A 21289-nucleotide genomic window follows, 5' to 3' on the forward strand; every position below is an offset into this window, starting at 1 on the left:
TCTGTCAGTTAAAAATCCCGAAGGACTCGTCAACTTACCAGTCCGTGCAGCGATATGGGCATAATTCATAGCATTTGTATATACATTTTTCAGTAAATGCATTAGACATTCGTTATACATGTCATCATCTTTGGTTCCAATATCGAAGACAAAAAGTATTATCACAAAACACGGAACTCCGGCGAATGGATAACAACTGTCATATTCCTCACTTGGTACAGGCATTTACAAATGTAGCAAATGGTGGATTAAACCTGAGTTAGAGAAGTAAGGCTATTTGTTTTTATGTTGTTCTTAGTCCTTTAGCTCTACTGGTGATGTGATGGTTTCCAAGAATATGATCATTCAAGTAGTTAGCACTACGGCAATATCAGAAAAACACGGATATAAAAGAGGGACGAAAGATACCAAAGGGACAGTCAAACTCATAAATCTAAAACAAACTGACAACGCCATGGCTAAAAATGAAAAAGACAAACAGAAAAACATAGAAAACTAAGGAACGAACAACACGAACTCCACCAAAAACTAGGGGTAATCTCAGGTGCTCCAGAAGGGTAAGCAGATTAAATTTGATTAAATTTGGTGTAACACAACGTAAAAAATCATTTTTTTTAGTAGACTTAACTCGGGCAAAGTCATTCATTTTTTTCTGGATTTTGATTTTTATTGCGAAATGGTCAAGATTGTGATTGCATACTAGTATTTTGAAGAAATTCTTTAATCCAAATGGACTTATTGAATACATCTCATCACACAATTAATGAAGGCAAATTCGCACTGCAGAGCATGAAAGCAAGAATTTTAGAAAGATAGCTCGTCTAACATTTAAACAAAACGGCTATATATCGTTTGTCATGAGTATTTTTAAATGATATTTAGGTACTTTTAATCAAACCTATATATAGATCTGGTAGGAGAGTACATAATAGTCAAATATTTAAAATGTTCGTCAACTTAATTGATTAATAGTGTATCATTAAAAAACAATACTAAATCATACTATCTGCTGAAATTTTTTTTAACAGCACAACTTACATACCAACACCACTGATGGTATTGACGAAGCTAATACGGATTCCGATTGACACTTAGTGAGTATGCATTATGAACATACAAAGATACACTAACAAAACATGTTCAAGTTTGTATGAATTAATTAAAATATGTCCATGACGGAAGATGATTAAGATATAAGATTCTCTTGTTTTCCTTTCTCGCGGTCATCGTACGTTCAAAAAAGGCATCAAACATAAACACAAACTGTATCAGACAAAATCCATAAATATGAAGAAGAACACTATCAACATATGCAATATGATTAAAAAATAATTACCGAAAATGAAAACAAACACGTAAATATTTAAAAAAAGGGTGCATTGTCTAAGCGCCTGTTCGGTACCATAAGGTAACATTTAAAATATGTTTTGTTCGATAAGTTCATAATGACGCAGTTTGAAATGTAAACATACAGTATACTATTGACACGTATAACGTCAATGATTTTGATAAAAGTAATTTAAACCAGATATCCCTATCTAGAATATTATTTAGTCGTTTATTTCCTATAGCCAACTTATACCTATTTCTTTTACTTTTAGCTGAACAATTGTATGGTGTGTGTATATCTACATTGTATTTCTGTTTAATTGTAAAGACTTTTGTATATCTGTTTTTCGTTTATAGTTACTTAATACTTAATAACAGAAATCCATTGCAAAGTTTTACTGTTTTAATATAAATCTATTAATTAAACATAATTAAATTGTTTTATTATATGTCAAAAGCTCACATTTATACTTGATTCTTCATTATCAATTTCCAATAATTCATTACTTTCTTGGCGATTTTTGCTTTGCCGTACAAACACAATTTTTGTAGGAATGAATTATTCCACAAAACGGTTTTACCAACTGTTAACTAACGTCTTTTTTTAAATATTATAGAAATAGTTTTTTTCACCATTGTTCATCTTTATGTGTTTATTTTTGTATTCGTGATTTTCCCCGGTAAACATATTTAGAGATGATTTGATTTCATCATTTGTTATGAATTTTTAATTGATTAAAAAAAAAATCTATTCAGATCGAAATGGGGCTCATAAATATGAAATGATTATACATTTTACCATCAAATGAAACATTAGATCAAAAGTAAATACAAAAACTTTCGTGTTAATGTAAAAACAGAAGAAATACACATTTGCATTATTCCGTTTTCTATTAGGTCCATTTTATATTTCTTTTCAAATTATTTTACGATTTCAACTCTTTTAAAGTTTAATTTCCTGGTTTTATATCAATCTTTTGTACAGTTAGAGGATGCAGGAAGTATAATAAAGGATAACAAAAATACCGAACTCCAAGAAAAATTTGAAACTGAAAGTGTCTTATTCAGGGACAACACCAAAAAATAAACCACTGTCATATTACAGTCTTGGAAAGATAATTTATAACAGTGCATAAATAAATTGTTTTGTAACTAGCTTTACCTATAACACAGTGGATGCGTTCGAAAAATGTAAAACGACACACAAACGGGATCCTGATTGAACTGTTTACTAAAAAAAATCAAATACGTCAAAAAAAAAAAAAAAGACGTACTATACATTTTTAGTATGAAAGAGCGTCCGGTTCATGGTTTTCCTATTCAGTGAAATCTTTATGATCCAAACTGAAAACAATTCATACTAAAATTGAAATACTTATAACAGATGTTGAAATCGAAAGAATAAACGACTTTCTGTTTCCATCTACGCAAAAGAAACACTTGATATACAATTTATTATGTTTGAAACACGCGTCTAACGTAAATACAAAATTTTAATCCTGATATCTATGATAAGTTTATTTATAACACTTAATTTATAAATCTTTTTCAAACTCAATAATGTATAAAATTATTATATATAATACTCATTTCCCTGACAATTTAGATCGATAGGTATTCGTTACATCTGATCTTTTTTCGTCAGCAAGTGTGATAAACAATAGTGTGATACACAATCCTCTACTGCAGCAATATCAATTATGTATGCATCCCCTTTTCTTCCGAATTTGACATACCGAATTAGACTAACCAACACTTACATTATCGACCCATCGTGTGCCACAATCCTGAGGACAATTATCTGCTTACCCTTTCGTAGTTTCCGTGATCAACATCTTTATTTGTTTGTGTATGTCTTGCTCCGGTTCTATGGTTTTCTAGGTTTTGTTTAGTGAATTGTTGTTTAACTGTTAGATCGTTTTTGTTTCCGTAGGGAAGTATTATCTTTTTACAGCCACTTAGTTGTAGTGTACCTTTTAAACTATTTGCATCATATATATATATTGACTTGTCCTAACGACGATAATTTGTAAAAAATACGTTTTAAGTCAACAAATAGAAACACGTAGTTAGTGTAGTACGTACTTTGCTTTATAAATCAATTGCCCGTTTTCTTTATAAAAATTTATTGAGAAAAACGTATGGTTCGTGAAGTTTAAGGTGTACATGTTTTGTGACATGCATGGCAGCAGGTGTCATAAAAAAATCCGATTTGTTTGAAGTCTAGCATTTGCCTGACTAATTGGTTCCGCAATTACAATTGAAGTAGCCGTAGTTAGGATAGATGAAAAAAAAGCAGTAGTACAAAACGTTTGAAATAGTAGCGGTTCCTATATCTGGTATAAAATAGTCGTGTCAAGTGAAATTTTTTTTAATAATCTGTTGCAATGTTTTGCTGTGGCTTATGAGTTGGTGTATTCCGTCTCCTTTTGTCATAATTTATATAGATGAAGGCATTATGTTGATTTCGCACTTTGTATTGTCCTTGTTTTTTTGTTGTTGTTTCACATTTATTGTGCAGAAAAATTGGTACCGTTAATGTTATTACTACCACTGGGTCGATGCCTCTACTGGTGGACTGTTAGTCCCCGAGGGTATCACCAGCCCAGTAGCCAGTACTCCGGTACTGGCATGAAAATACGGATTTTTTGTGTTATTAAATTTGCTGTTACAAAATGTTAAAAAATATTATAAATTAAGGAATGTATCTCCCTCATGCAAAGCTCTAATTCCTTTCACGGCTTTGGATTTTACATATTTTGGCCACGAGCATCACTGAAGAGACATTATTTGTCGAAATGCGCATCTGGTGCAGAAAAATTGGTACCGTTAATGTTATTATTGATGAATTACTGCGGCAAGGTAAATACAGGGAAGAATGGTTTACTTTTGATATACTACTGTAATTATTATATAAACTATCATGTTTAAAAGTGATTTTTAAGTCTTAGTTAATATGCCGCTTGTTCTGAAAGATATGAAAGAGAAAAAATACACTATTATTTAAACATTACATTAAGACTAAGACATTTCAACAAAAGCCCCGTGCCTACAAGCGATGACGATATGACACATTATGTATATTGTATTATTTGAAATCTTTATGGAATGAAGTTATATATTCTAAATTCCTATTGATGAAAATCACTCAAAAGTTCATTCTTACAGAGATGTGGGGTTGCAAATAAAAGTCTTCCTACGTTTCATTTTGTTAATAGAAAGCTTTTCAATTATCTTACTAGTTAATATCAATTATCTGTTCCCCATCCGACAAAATAAACAACTAGTAATCAAGAAATGTCTATAGATAATTAGAACATAAGAATGTAGTATAGTTGCTACGTCAAAGTACAATGTAAGATAACATTCAGCTTTTCAAACCACTTTCATTGGTCGTTTACTTTGACCATTGATTATTGTCTGTTGTGTTTTGAAATTTTATTAAGCTCCGCATTAATCTGTCCTCTCCATTTTTTATTGTGTTCGTTCTTTTGACAGATTTTCAAAAAAGATACCAAAACATAATTATAAACAAAACTGTATAAATTGAATGTACCCAAAAACCTTTGTATATTTACTTTCACCAGACACGACCAAAGCCAAATATTGAGAAATCCAAGGATGTATAAGACACAAAATAGAGGGAGAGATATTTGCTTGACTAGATATTGCAATGATTTTAGAAGGAAGTAAATAGTCTCGAATATAATAATATCTGATTGCTGTTATTGTCTTTACTTTAACTGTGTAACATATAATGTTGTCACACTAGTATTGTCCTGGTACATATTAATTTTTGGATTTAATTTGAAAATTGGTTTTTCCAAAGAACATTTAAAATCAATGCATGTTGCAGTTGTACAAATGATCCGTAGAATGGAATTTAATATGATTTTGATGTTTTATTTATGTTATTGGAGTACGGATTTGAATCAAATGTTGATTTGCCATGTCAGGTTTAAGATTAATAAACTGTCTAAGTGTAACTGGAGTATAATAAATATTTTAAAAAGTCTCATTATTTCAAATAGTACGATTAAACTTTTAGAAAACTAATCAGTTTTTGGAAACGAATTACAATAACAAAGAATGCTGCATTATTTCAATGAATTAAAGTATTTCAATTCTGTTAGTTTTATACCTCGAAGGAATTACCAGCTCAATAGTCAGTTGAGCAATTTCGGCATGATAATTTTTACATGATTTGCAGTACATGACTTAGAAATTCCGTAGACTATTTGTTCACGATATCCAAAGCAAAGTTACAGAAGTTTTGATATTTTCTTTTTTGTTCTAATTTATTTCTTTCCTCTACTGGTGAACGTTTTTTTATCAGAATATGATCAGCCCAGTTCCTAATACTACTACGATGATATAAAAAAAACATGGATACAGTTCAATTGAACATTGGCATTCATTTTTAAAAAGATCCGTCGTGCAAAGCTCTTATCCATTGTTCTGGTTTAGATTTGATAGCAACATCTAAAAGATATTCTTTGATCAGTTTCGACTGATTGAATACATCTTATCGCAAAACTAATAAAGGCAAGGTTGTACTGCAAGAAAATGGATGCAGGACATTTAAATGATATTTAGTCTAACATTTAGACGAAACTTGTATGTATCGTTTTTTCTTAATATTATTGATAATGAGATCTAGGTATTCAGAATCAAACCTTTATATACAAGATGGTGGTCAAATAGGATTATAATTTAGTACGTCAGACGCGCGTTTCGTCTACATAAAACTCATCAGTGACGCTCAGATCAAAATAGTTATACAGCCCCATTGAAGACCCAAAATTCCAAAAAGTTGTGCCAAATACGGCTAAGGTAATCTATTCCTGGGATAATAAAAAAGTTTTGTAACAGGAAATTTATAAAAATGACCATATAATTGATATTCATGTCAACACTGAAGTGCTGGCTACTGGGCTGGTAATACCCTCGGGGACGAAATGTCTACCAGCAGTGGCATCGACCCAGTGGTGTAAATAGTTATCAAAGGTACAAGGATTATAATTTACACACTTGAAAATATTACAATTGAATATCAATTTAGTGCATCAATCAAGACGGTATTACATCATACTATCTGTAGAAAAAATATCAAAAGCACATCTAACATAACAACATCATGCATGACCTTTACGATCCTTAAGCTAATTAAATTTTAAAACAAATTGGGGGATAGCTGAGTGATTGTTTGTTATGAACATACACAGATACACTAGACACAAATACATGATCAAATAAACCGGTTTTCAGTTCACACATGTTCTAGTTTGAATGATCTAGTGGAAGTATAATGAATAATGCTGATTTCAATAGTTTTAACTTTCTTGTTTCCTTTCTAAGGATCTTCAAACGTTAAATAAAAACACATTATATTAAGTTATTACAGCAAAATCGCATTGATACCAGCAACGATTTTTCAATAAGTTGAAATATTGTGAATACATATTGACTGCAGAAATTTAAACAACAAATGACATATATACACAAACCATTCAAAATATTTCTGATTGGATTTAAAATAGTCCATGACGACACAGTTTGGAATATAAACATAAAGTTTTTAAAGAATTTATTTACAAAACAATTATCTCTGATGAGTTTGAAAAAAAATTAATCTAAACCAGATATCTCGTCCTTGAACATTATTTGGTCGTTTATTTTCTATAGCCAATTTAAACCATTTCTTTTACTTTCAGCTGGAAAATTGTAGTACATGTCCACTGCATTTCTATTTAGAAAGAAATAGTTTTATTACTAATTTTTAGCAATTCATTGCGAATTTTAACTGTTTGAATAGGAGGACATTTATAGAACACAATTAAATTCTCAAACAACATGTCAAAAGTTTACATTTCCACTTGATTCATCATAATCAATGTGTAATAAGTAATTCCTTGCTTGATGAAATATTTCTTTGCTGTACAAAACTACTTTTGACGAAATGCTTTTTTCAACGTTGCAATTTCAGAAATATTAACTAATGTCCTTTTGAAATACACGAATAGGTTTTGTTTTCACCATGTATTTATATTTTTATTAAAGATTTTTCCCGATAAACCACTCAAGACATGATTTGTTTTCATAATTTGTTATAAAATCATACCGGATTCAGAAAATATGAATCTAGTCGAAATAGGATTCTTAAATGTAATATGATTAAATTATCAAATGCAAAATTTAAAGGAAGCAAATAAACGATTTTGGCACACTTATTTTAATGTAATTATAAAAGAACTACATATAGTATATATAATATTGTTTGCAAATGTTTAAATATATATATACTCTTATGTATTGGTTTCAACTTGTGAGTTTAAGTGTCCCTTTTTTGTACTCTGTACTCTGCACATTTATTATAACGAATTGTTTGCGCGACCATAACATGTTTAAAGTACATTTACAAACCTATCAAATCAAAAGATAGAAAAAAAGTAGTAACGCGTAATGTGTACTTAGCTTTATTAATCAATGTGTCTGTGTTGCTTATAAAATTTGATTGAGAAAAATATGCCACTTTGGTTCATAAAGTTTATGGTGTATTTGCATTGTGACATAACATGGCAGCAGGTGTCCAGAAACGTCCGATTTGTTCCTCATCTATCATTTGCCCGATTGATTGGTTCCACAACAATAAGTGAACTAGCCGTTGTTCGGATGGATACACAAAGAAATAAACACAACATACCTTCTGGAAATAGTAGCCTTTTTTAACGTCCAGAATGAAACAGTGTGTGACGTGATATTTTTTTTATACATGTTTAGTTTTGTCCATGAAAGAGTAATTATCAACGATTCAAATACTATTCCTTATTGAATATAACACCAAGCTTGTTCAGTGTACAGATAAATGATTTCAAAACGAACACACATTTATAACAGATACCAGTGGAACAATTTGATATGAGGATATTATCCATACAACAATCGTAAATATTTTTTAGGGGAAGTGGGCATTTGGATACGAAATTTGCTTAAAGGACCGAACAAACAAATACTTATGACGTGTGGATTTTTCTATCTTATCTAATTAGTTATGTACTGTGGTAAATTTAGTAATGTTAAGACAATTTACTTGCACTCGTAAGATCTGTTGAAATTCTGTTCATACTGTTGAGTAGTTGTTTGTATCTGTAAAAAACTAGAAAATATCTTATTGTCTAGAAACTTAACATTTCATAGCACTAGATATCACCCCCTGTTTTTCGTGAGGTTCGTGTTACTTAGGTCTTTTTTTTTTCTATGTTGTGTTTTGAATACTATTGTTTGTCTGTTTGTATTTTACTTTTTAGTCAGGGTGTTGTTGGTTTATTTTCGATTTATGATTTAAATAACCCTCTGGCATCTTTCGTCTCTCTTTTAACAATACTTATTTAACTGCAAGACAAATATCTGCCCAATTTACAGTAAAAACATATCTGCCAAAATCACAAGACTGGGATAGTGTTGTAACAGTTCAACACAATAATAAACTATCAAGTTCAGTTGCAATTGACCTTTCAAAAGTAAAATCACAAATTACTGAACTCCGAGAAAAATTCAAAAAGGAAAGTCCGTAATCAAATGGCAAAATCAAATTAAAGTTCAACGATAAAGAATAGTATCACTGTGCTTAAACGGCTGTGGGTAACTTAAGTTACCCACAGCCCAAGATGGCGGACTCTAAACTCGTTGATATTTAATTCATAGAAAATGTACCTTTTGCGACGTTTTTCATGCAGAATGTAAATATTTATAGGATTATTGAATAAAGAAATGACTAACAATTACCATAAATTTGTTAATATAGAGTTCACTAAAGCGCAAGGTCAACTTTAAAAAATGCATAAGATGTCCGTAACTTTTTGATCGAAACTAAGCAGACTGTCCGTAACTTTATTTTTAGATGTGGGTAACTTTTGATTTAAAATTTTTAGAATTATAATTTCAACAATTAGAAGACAATTAACATCATATTTGTAACCTTCGCGGCCGTTTATACTACTCATTCACCACCAAATGTGATTTTATTAACGCATCATACTTACACCACAGAAGTTTTATGTGGGGTTTGTGGTACTCAATCCTGGTTATGGTTTGAACTTTTATTTACTGATGTGCGTCTTATCGACGTTTTTCGCTTGTCAGACCAAGGCTTTTTCAGTCTTCTCTATACCTTATGTTCCTAACATAGCAACACTTCTAACAATAGACAACTAAAACACAAACGTATGTTTGTCGACTAGCTTGCTGCTTGTGTATATTCTGAGCTGCCGATTTTATTAAACAAATATGTACAAACATGTCACATCAATACACATAAAAAATTGTGGCCATCATGATGACTTCTAATATCTACTACTAATATCTAAATGTTTCGTGGCCGTTCAGGAAAAACTACTTTTAGAAACCTGTGTCCGTTTGCCTAATGCCATGCGAAACCCCAAGTGTTGGACCGCACTTGATATAAGAATGTTCAAAAAACATTTAAGAAAACATTTAAAAAACAAAGAATCTGCTATCAGTCAAAGACTGCGGCTAAATGAAATAATTTGAAGACAGAAATGAGTCTGAAATATCCAAATCCGATTACGTTTGTATAGCCATACCACCTATATATATAACGAAAAGTTTTAACTTTAATACTAATTTGAACATACTTATATATACAAAATATTTAAAAAACGTTCTTAACGTACAAATTAAAAAATTTGATGTTCACTCAAGTAAAGCAGGGCTAGAAATGACCATACATACACCTATCATTTAACACAATAATTTTTCCCGCCCGAAAAATTCATACGCCTTCGAACTACTACGTGAGAAGACAATTAATTCCCGTTACACTACGTGCCACGGAAATTAGGAAGTCTTCTCTATACCTTATGTTCCTAACATAGCAACACTTCTAACAATAGACAACTAAAACACAAACGTATGTTTGTCGACTAGCTTGCTGCTTGTGTATATAGAAAACAACAAAGATAGCTAGACTGTAGAAACAAATAAATTTCAAATTAAACAAAAAATAATTCTAAACATCAGACTTGCGATTCATAAATCATAAACCTAATTTCTTCGACACTTTTAATCTGTTTTCAATAGAATCAGCCACATAACCATCCTTACTAGAATCGCTTTTCCATCTACCATGGCGCTTCCAGCACCTTTCGTTAACGTCAGAGTTAGCCGCCGCAGTGGCACCACCAGACCTCAAAGAGTGCAAACCAAGGTTTAACTCTGGAGCAACTAATTTCAAACGCTTCAGTATGCATTCTCTAGCTGTGCTATAGCTGATCGGTTTATTAACCTGAATTAAACCAGACTTGTTCTTAGATTTATACAATGGACGAAACAAATACTTGTCTGAAAAAATATCTAAATGCGCCAATCCAACATACTTTAATAACATGTCAAAGGGACAAGCCATTGATTGACCTTTAGAAACCAAAACTTCATCTCCAGCTTTATATTGGTCAGTTTTGCTCTTTTTAATCTTTACAACTAAATAACTATCCTTAAAAATAATGTCGTTACATTTCAGATTACTCAACTCACTAAATCTAAGAAAAGCACTATAACTCAGTAAAATCATAGCCAGATCCCTAACTACTGTTAAATCATTCGACCCTTGAAACATAGAACATAAACTTGGAGACAGGATCTTTCTTTACAACTGGAGCTTTAGCAGTACGTTTAGCCGACTCAACTATATTTTTTACAAAATAATTCTCTGTAGGATCTAACTGACCTGACATGTCATGGGCCCATTTAATGGAATAAAAAACACTATTGATTGTACTGTATGTAGCACCTGAATCAAGCAAATGAACTAAATATAAGGAAACATGAATAGGCGATGCTGGCAAATAAGTCAAATTATAATCATGCGAAAATGTTTTCCATTTTTTTTAAAAGCATAGTTATATTTTCTAACAGTACTGTCACTCCTGGAATCAAGCAGTCTCAACGAAAAACTATCCACCAAATCATGTAATGGATGATCCTCTCCGATACCACTATCCTCCATGGCTTCTGTTACAAAACATCCAAGCGTTAACCCTGTACAAAAAATACAAAATAAAATCAATCAAATCTGATCTTAAATACAATCAAGGAAAAAATCATATATTTCCCAAATACACCATTATTTCCCCTTCCGGGAACAACAGGACTAATGCTCATTATTTGATGCTCGTCTTTTATGAAATGTTTCAAATTTCCAAAAATATCATGTAACATCAACCAATAAGGTGAAGAAATCCACAATGGAACTACCAATGTACAATTTGCCTTATCACTGCACAGTTTTCTTATAACCTTACAAACAACATTTCGTGGTGGTACTAACCAATTGTTTTCACCAAACCAATTTTGTGAGAATGCATCAATTTCTTCTGTATTCTTACACCAACATTTAGAATTAAATCTCAAACATTTAGTGTTGTAATCTGTAGCAAATCTGTCTATTGTATGTTTACCCCATAACTTATCTAACATTTGAAATACAGATTCTTTAATACCCCAGTCATCGCAATCTGAATATCTACTCAGACCATCAGCAATTTTATTTTGTTCTCTTGGAATCCAATGTGGTTTAATTTTTATATTGTTCTCTGAACATAAATAATTTAGCTCACAAGCAATATTTTGCAGTTCCGGTTTTTTGCTACCATTTTTAACTATACTAGTTACATTCTTATTGTCTGTATTCAATTTTAAACAATGGTTTTCTAAACATCTTAACGAACTTTTCACTGTTCTGCTTACTGCTTCAAGTTCACGCCATGTTGAACTTTTACCACTTTCCAATACTGTCCAACTTCCTACTACAGTATTCAAACTGTTACCTGGTAATTCTAGACCACAGTCAGTCAGAATTTCTAACGAGTCACAGACCGACTCGGCACATATGCCATCAACTGCGGGCACAATATAACCCCCAAAACCTACATCTGAGGCATCAATAAACGCCACCAAATCACATACATCTGACTCATGCAGATCATTACCTTGCTCATTTAACTGTGTTACTGAATTTAAACAGTATCTGAGCTCCTCGACAGCCGGGGCTGTCAGAGCGACAAGTGACTTCCAACTTGCCCTTAATAGTATACAGTTATACAATTCTCTACTTCTAAGCCTAACTAGATTACCTAACACAGCTTGCATTGATATAATCTGGCCAACAATTCCGGCAACAAACTTTGCACTGTGCAACATTTTACCTTTTCCGACACAGAAAAGTATTTTACTGATAACATCAACTAATCTGTCAATACGTTCACTGGAAACTCTAAGTTTCCCGAACTCCATATCCCATACCAAACCTATCCAGGTCATATTTTGCTGCGGATACCAAACACATTTTTCTTCAGCTATTAAAAAACCAAATTCAGACAAACTAGATCTTATATACGAGCTAGCTCTTTCAGCTGATTGAAAATCATGTGCACCTCCAAGCCCATCATCAAGATACATTATTATCTTTAACCCCTGATTTCTCCAGTATTTTATCACTTCTTTAAGAACTTTGGTAAAAATATGACCCGCACTAGCCAGACCAAAAGGAAGAACATTAAATACAAAGTACTTTGTTATACCATTGAAATCCCAACTGAAACCTAAATAAGTTCTATGTTCCTCTAATATTTCCAAATGGTGATATGCACTTTTAAGATCATATCTAAACAAAAAATTGCCTTTTTCAAACAATTCTCTTGCAACTGTACCATCTTCAAATTTAAACCTAAACTGGTGTATGCATTCGTTGATATGCCTACAGTCCAAAACTAAACGGGGCTTCTTTGATCTACTAAAAGCTACCGTTAAAGGATTAACCACAAAAGGTATATCATTAACTTCTGAAATGCAACCTTTTTCTGTCAATTTAAAAATCTCACCAATAACGAATTCACCGTTATCCCTAGCAGATTTATTATTTCTCAATACAACATTTTCTGGCAGTACTTTAAACGGAATACCGTATCCCTTTTCTATAACACTTAAAATATACATGCTTGTGTCTATATCTCTCCATTTGTGTATTGATTTTTTCAATTTACCTACAGGTGTGAGTAAACTTGAATTTACCGTTCACTGGCTAGACACCTGTTCGATACGTTCACGCTCGAGTAAACAAATGCTATCATCATTCATGAAATACTGTAAAGACTTATCAGTAAGGTGATTCGTATTCACCTGAAAACTATTATCATGTACTAAATCTGAGCAAATGCTCCTTAATTTATTAACATTAAATAAATTTGTACTTAACTTTCGTTTTTTCTCTGGACATTCAAATTTCCAGTGACCAGGCTTGTAGCAGTTATAACAAACTCCGGGCCTCCCACTTGCCTTCCCATTTGCATCACTAGAAGTAGCAGTTGAAGTTGGCCTGCTATATGGCGTTGGTCTCTTCTTCTTGGCTTTCTCCGATTTTGTTTTTCTCTCCGCTCGTGTCTGCGCTCTAAAAATCTTACGGTCGTCCTCTGAATCATCTGCGAGTGGATTCGCTGTATATTCTTGTACAACTTTCCATCCCATCTCGGAAGAATCGGCCATTTTCACTAATTTCTGTCTATAGCGTATTAGTTGCATACCTTCAGCTATTTTCTGCTTGGCTAAGCTGGCACTTGGATCCCTGGACTCCAAACTGGCATCGGCTTCCTTCAAAGTTACGCTTAGTTTGCGATTGAATTTGAACTGATCCTCACACGACTTTCTTTGAAACTTGTAATCATCATTCCCCGAAAGTTCGTTTTGCAATCTGCTCATTTGTAGCTCAGATCTCTCCTTCTGTTGATGATCGAATTCTTGTAGCTTTATAGAAAACATCCCTTCCATTTGCGACAACAAATCATTCTGCGTTTTTCGAATTTCCTCCCCGACAATCCGCTTAACACTATTCTCGATGTCCGGATCCATCATGGCACTCAGAAAAAATTTGATGTTCACTCAAGTAAAGCAGGGCTAGAAATGACCATACATACACCTATCATTTAACACAATAATTTTTCCCGCCCGAAAAATTCATACGCCTTCGAACTACTACGTGAGAAGACAATTAATTCCCGTTACACTACGTGCCACGGAAATTAGGAATACTCTTTAATGTTTTGAGTTTAATTATATGTTTGCGGTTTACCTTCCCCTCTGTTTCTTTCTATGTTTATTTTGATGAATACTCTATGACGCGGCTCGGTATTTATACATCCCACCAATTAGTTATAGTGTTATGATTTTTTGAATATGTTTCCTAGTATGTTTTTTTTTTTCTCTTTTTGTATGTTATCAGGGGTTGTTAGACTATTAAATTACCCTGTTGTCCTACGTAGTTATTTATATTTTTATATACTATGTCGAATTGTTACACTATGTTGACTGCTCTTTTCCTTTTATTGTCACTGACTTTTACCTATTGTGTCTTTTAGTTTTATTCAGTTTAATGAGATTTAATGCAACTTGCATACAAATGAAATATGCAGCTGCTGTAAAACTAGGTTTATTCATTTATACAAAATGCCCTTTTTTTAAGTTTTCCCATTTACTGTAAATCTTGGTTTTTGTGGGGATGAGAGAAAAGTGTTTTTGGCTTTTTCAAAAAGACGGAAAAAGTTTGTGCACTTATTGAGTCTCGTATAGTTTATCCACTGCATGCCTGGGCAATTTGGGTTCCCCTCCAAAATCCAAAATCCCGGATTCACGCTACCCTTGTCGTTGCTGGCAGAAAATCAGTAAGTGTATACATGCTACATGTATGTGTAAAAAATACTTGTGTAGTCTACTTGTTCAAAAATAAAAACGAACAATGATATGTTTCAACAGTTTATCATACTGCTATGATCGGAAACAACCCTCCGAACTTGGCGATTCGGATACCCCGACGTTATACAAAATGAGACCCGAGTTTTGCGGATTTATCGTGATTTTTTTCATATTTTTCCCAATTTTGTCTTCCATCGATACAACGAATTATATCATACTAGACATCTACTTCATTTTGTGAATATGTATTCGATGCAATCTCTATCATCAGTTTAAACATTACATCCGCGTATGTCGATTCTTTGAAAGTTACGGACATCTCTATTGGTATGATGAAAAAAGTTACGGACAAGTTGTTTTGAAGTTACGGACAGCCTAAGTGTTTTTTAAAATCGCGCTGTGATCGTTTATTTTGTAGAATTTAATCACCTTTCAAGTTTAGGGGTTTCCCTAAACGATTAATACAACTTTTAAATTCAGTTGTTTAATTGATGCATTCGTGGTATTGTTATTCTATAGAAGAAAAGTATCTAACCGACGCAAGGCGGCTCCATCTTGGGCTGTGGGTAACTTAAGTTACCCACAGCCGTTTAAGCACAGTGAGTATAAAGTGACTCTCAATTCAGGAAAAAACAAAATTTCTGCCGAAGTGGAAGTTACAGATATTTACATTTCTTGAAAGAGAACAAATAATGCCTAAGGGACATTCTGGTCGATTTACACATTGATGTGTGTCTCTTTTGGCACAGTTTATACTGATGAAGCCATACTATTGATTTCGAACAAGTAGTTTGTCTATTGTTTTGGTTGTTTGGTGACCGTACATTGTAAATGAAATACAAGTATTTGTGTTATTTATTGATGTGCTTTTCGGGAAGAAATATATAGGTTTATTTATGATATAACATAGTACAAATTAGGTAAACTATCATATTTAGTTGTGATTATCAAGTAATAGTTGAGTTTAATATACCGCTTGTTCTAAATTAAAGATACGAAAGACAACAAAACTATACAGTCATTAATAATTAACAGTTGAACAAATATATATCAACCAATATTCAGCGCTATCGAGTGATGAAGAACACAGTCATGAGGTTCATTTATTATATAATTTCATAACAGAATAAAGTTATACATTGTATATCATAAAATCCTATTAATCATAATACAGTGAAGATAACTCTCAACAGAGTTATATGTTTCTAAATCAATGGTTTCCTACGTTTTCTCTTGTCAATAGAACACCTTTTAATATCTATAGCTAGCTAGTTTATATCAATTATCCGTCGCCCATCTGGCAAAATAAAATTTGTATTCATACAACTACTATTCAAGAAATGTCTAACAATATTTAGAGAAAACATATACATAGTATGCTTTCGTTTTATGTGTTTGAGCTTTCAGTTTGCGATTTGATTATAGGACTTTTTGAATTTTCATCAGAGTTCAGTTATTTTGTGATTTTACTCTTTTCTGAGTATTTGCACCTGCAACGTCAATGAAAAGTACAATCCAGCTATATATTCAAATTTTGAACTGGCTTCGCTTCTGAAGATTTTGCTTTTAACGTTTTTGTTGTGTTTCTGCGATTGTCAGATTATTTTACAATATTTGAAGTACAAGAAAAAACAAGTATGATCCTTTTTTTTATTTGAACAGGAACTTTCAAATTGTAAATCCAGATAAACGCTATCGGGGAAACTTTTTTACATTTTTATTTTTAGCTTTTTGCGAATCAAATTAAGTAATTAAGTATCTAGTTTAACATACATTTGTACATATTAACTTGTTCGCGATCTAAACGTTTCAAAATTAGAATGTTAATTTCAAATATTTCAAGATATTTCTTATTCAAAAATGTGTTTGTTGTGAATACAATAACAATAATCATAATGTTGTTCTTTTCGGAAATTTATATATATTCATATGTTTAAGAGCAGTTCAAACTGCCTTTAATTCTGAACAAAGACCATTTCAATCGTAATTGACCTCAGAATATTCAAACAGTACTGTTGTTCGGCATTAGTTAATGAATTCCTGCTCAGTATTTTCTATCGGTTTTGAGAGGATGATAGTTTCGTTCAAAGTCAAAACTCGACACCATTGGATGGTCATCTTAACAAAATCCAATTCCTAACCTTTGATTAAATAGGACGTTACATTTGCAAAGCTACATCGCTTTAAAATGACATTGATTAGTCCTAGCAAAACGAAAAGTGTCTATTGAGGAATGAGATTACAGCGAAAGTATTTTCTTACTAGAGGAATACTGTACCAATAATCATTACGTTCAGTATTTTTGTGATTTTACCTTTTAATTAAAATAATTTACTCAAAAGGCATTCAAATACTTTGTTAATATCACAGATTACATATAACCAACATCCAAACTTATCTTTTGTAGAAACAAAAAGAATCAGGTTAAGACAGTTAACAGAATGTAACAAATTGAAAAACGTTATTACTCAGGATACTGAGGTTCAGTAGTTGTCGTTTGTTGATGTTGTTCATAAATGTTCCTGGTTTTTTTTATAGAAATGACCGTTAGTTTTTCTGAAAGAATGTTTTGACACTTGTCTAGTAAATTTTGGCCTGCTGTTCAGTGTGAGCCAAGACTCCGCGATGAATACCGTACGTAGACTTATAATGGTTATCTCTTATAAATTGTGACTTCGATGGAGAGTTGTTTCATTGGCACTAAAACACACAATCTTATATCTACTAACTATTCAAACTCCATTCGTTGACCATTGTTTGCGTTTCGTTCAGTTTCGTATATTTCAAAAATGCTTATTGGTATTATTTATAGTTACAGTTTTTTTTAATATAATTTTCAATACACAAATTAGAAATTCGTTTCAATCTTTGGTTCCAATATCGTAGGCAAAGCTAGATAAGTATGGCACTTCTTTTTCCGTTCTTGTTGGGCCTGATGTTTACTGGTGAACGGTAAGTTTCCAAGGATATGATCAGCCCAGGCCAGTAGCTTGTACTGTTGTTATATCATGTAAACATTAATACAGTTTGCTGTAATAAATTTCTAGAAATTGTTTTTGAATAAATATTAAATCTCCCTCGTAATTCACTGTTAAGAATTTGTTTTGATTGTACATGGTCCAGATTGTGATTGAATATTTTGAAGAAATTCTTGAATCCAAATGAACTTAATGAATACATTTCATTATGAAATTAATGATAGCAAGTTAAGACTTCAGAGCATGGAAGCAGTAATTTAAGAAAGATTATTTTGTCTAATATTTAAACAAAACGGCCATATATCGTTATGCATGAGAATTTTTAAAATGATATTTAGGTATTCTCTATCAAACCTATTTAAAGATGTGGTATGAATGCACATAAAAGTCAAGTATTTGAAAATCTTGATCAACTTGAATTGATTTATATCAACAGAGCGCATCATTCAAAACAGTACTAAATGATACTATCTGCTAAAAAAACAACCCAGCACAACTTACACAACAACGCCAATGATAATCGTGACGAAGTTAATACAGATTGATACTTTGCGGAACAGCTGAGTTATTATGCATCATGAACATACATAGATTCAATACAAAAACATCCATGGATCACACATGTTCAAGTTTGCATGAATTAATTGAAATATGTCCGTGATGGAAGATGATTATGATATTAGATTTTCATGTTTTTCCTTTCTCATAGCCATCATACGTTAAAAAAAGGCATCATATATTAAAAATAAATGTAACAGCAAAATTGCACAAATACGAAGAAGTACACTTTCGATAGATGAAATATGTTTGAAAATAATTATCGATATTTTTTTTTAAAGTATGTATTAAAAACAATGAAAACAGGGTGCATTGTCTAAGCACCTGTTCGGTCCCATATGGTAACACTTAAAATATGTTTTGTTCGATCTAAATATGGTCATAATGTCTCAGTTTGAAATGTATACGTACAGTCTACTATTGAAAAAAACATTGCTAAAATGAGTTTGAAAAAAGTAATATAAACCTGATAACCCTAGCTAGAATATTATTCAGTCGTTTATATTTTATAGCCAACTTATAACTATTTCTTTTACTTTCAGCTGAATAATTGTATGGTGTGTTTATATCTACCTAGTATTTCTGTTTAGTTGCAAAGGCTTTTATTACTAATTGTAAATTATACTTGATTATAGCAATCCATTCCGAGAAATTTTACTGTTTGAATAGAAATTTTTTAAATAAACATGATCAAATTGTTTAATAACCTGTCATACGTTCAGATTTGCACTTGGTTCTTCATTATCAATTTCGAATAATTCATTACTTTCTTGGCGATTTTTTCTATGCTGTACAAACACAATTTTGAAGGAATGAATTATTCCACATAAACGGTTTTGCCAACTGTTACATATGTAACTAACTTTTTTTTTAAAATATATGAATGTGTTTTTTCACCATTGTTCATCTTTATGTATTTATATTTTTTTCGTGATTTTTCCGCGGTAACATCTCAAGGGTTGATTTTATTTAACATGTTTAATAATTTGATATACATTTTTATTTCAGATCGAATGGTGTTCCTAACTTTAAAATATTTACACAATTTACCATCAAATGAATAATTGAATCAAAAGCAAAATTTATACAAGAGCTTCTCACTCTCAGGTTAATGTAATCACAGAAGAAATACACATTTACATTCCGTTTTATATTTGGTTCATTTTTTATTTCTTTTCAAATTATTTTTAATTTCATGGAATGTGACATTTTCATTGTTTTCAGTCATATTTTTACGTACAATTGAAGGTAGTATATATAAAATAGGATAACAAAAATATCGAACTCATAGAAAAAATTCAAACTGAAAGTGCCCTGTAAAGTGATAAAACCATAAGTTAAACCACTGTCCTATTCCTTTCTTGGAAATATATTTACTAGCAATGCATGTATAAGTTGTGTTATAGCTAGCTTTACCTATCAAATGCAGTGGATGCCTTCGAGAAATGTAAAACGACACACATTTGGACCCTGATTCTACTTTTTACCAAAAATTCAAATACGTGAACAAAGAAGTACTAGACATTTATAGTATCATAGGTGTCTGGTTCATGAAGACTGGTTTTCATATTTAGTGAAATCTTAATGATCCAAACCGATAGCGAAAATATAAACGAATTTCTTTTTTCATCTACGCAAAACAAACACTAGATAAAATTTTTCTTGTGTTTCAATAAGAGAAATGTAGTTTAATAGCACTTAACTTATAAATCTTTTTCAACCTCTATACTGTATAAACTTATTACTCTAATATTATCAACACTTCTAGAATCCTTACACCTTCTTAGCATTTGATTTTAGTTGACAACTTTTACTTGCAAAATCAAAACATTACTTTAAAAAAAAAGGAATACCATTGTATTAACGATGCTATATTGTATCAACTAGGAGATACATAACTTGTTTGAAAGTGCGTTCAATATACTTTTGTTTTATAAGATATTTGGAAATTTGCATTGAATAACCAAGTGGCATAACCGATCCTAAATATCAAATATTTGTTGCTTGTCTTTGTTTGTCAGGTTCGATATAAATATTTGCCAAAAACAATATAAAGCACACAGGCACGTTTTATATGTGAAACACAAAGTAAAAATAACATGCTAAGATTTATTTATTGAACGTTGTCACCGTCAATATGCTGCATATTTATTATTTAGTAAGTCTGTTTTATTTTATGATAATATCCATGCTTTTATAGTGTTAATACTCAATGTGAAAATGCTTATCGAATATCCAATAACGACACCACCACATCCTATATTTAACTGTCATATATCATGGTCTCTAAACATAAGACTCATTTTCCTGACAATTTAGATTGACTAGATTGACAGATATTCTTTCCATCTTATCTTTATTTCGTCAGCCAGTGTTATAAAAAATAGTGTGTAACACAGTCCTCTATCAAATATGTAAACCTCCCTTTTTTATTTAATTTTACATACCAGATTAGACTGACAACGAGGTGTGTATTTCCATGAGCGACACAACATGTCCTACAATAATGTGTTACACAGTCCTCTACTGCAGAAATATCAAATATGTAAACCTCCCTTTTTTATCTAATTTTACATACCAGATTAGACTGACACCGTGGTGTGTATTTACACGAGCGACACACCAAGTCCTACAATAGTGTGTTACACAGTCCTCTACTGCAG

Source organism: Mytilus edulis, chromosome 12, assembly GCF_963676685.1.
Source record: "Mytilus edulis chromosome 12, xbMytEdul2.2, whole genome shotgun sequence".
Classification (NCBI taxonomy): domain Eukaryota; kingdom Metazoa; phylum Mollusca; class Bivalvia; order Mytilida; family Mytilidae; genus Mytilus; species Mytilus edulis.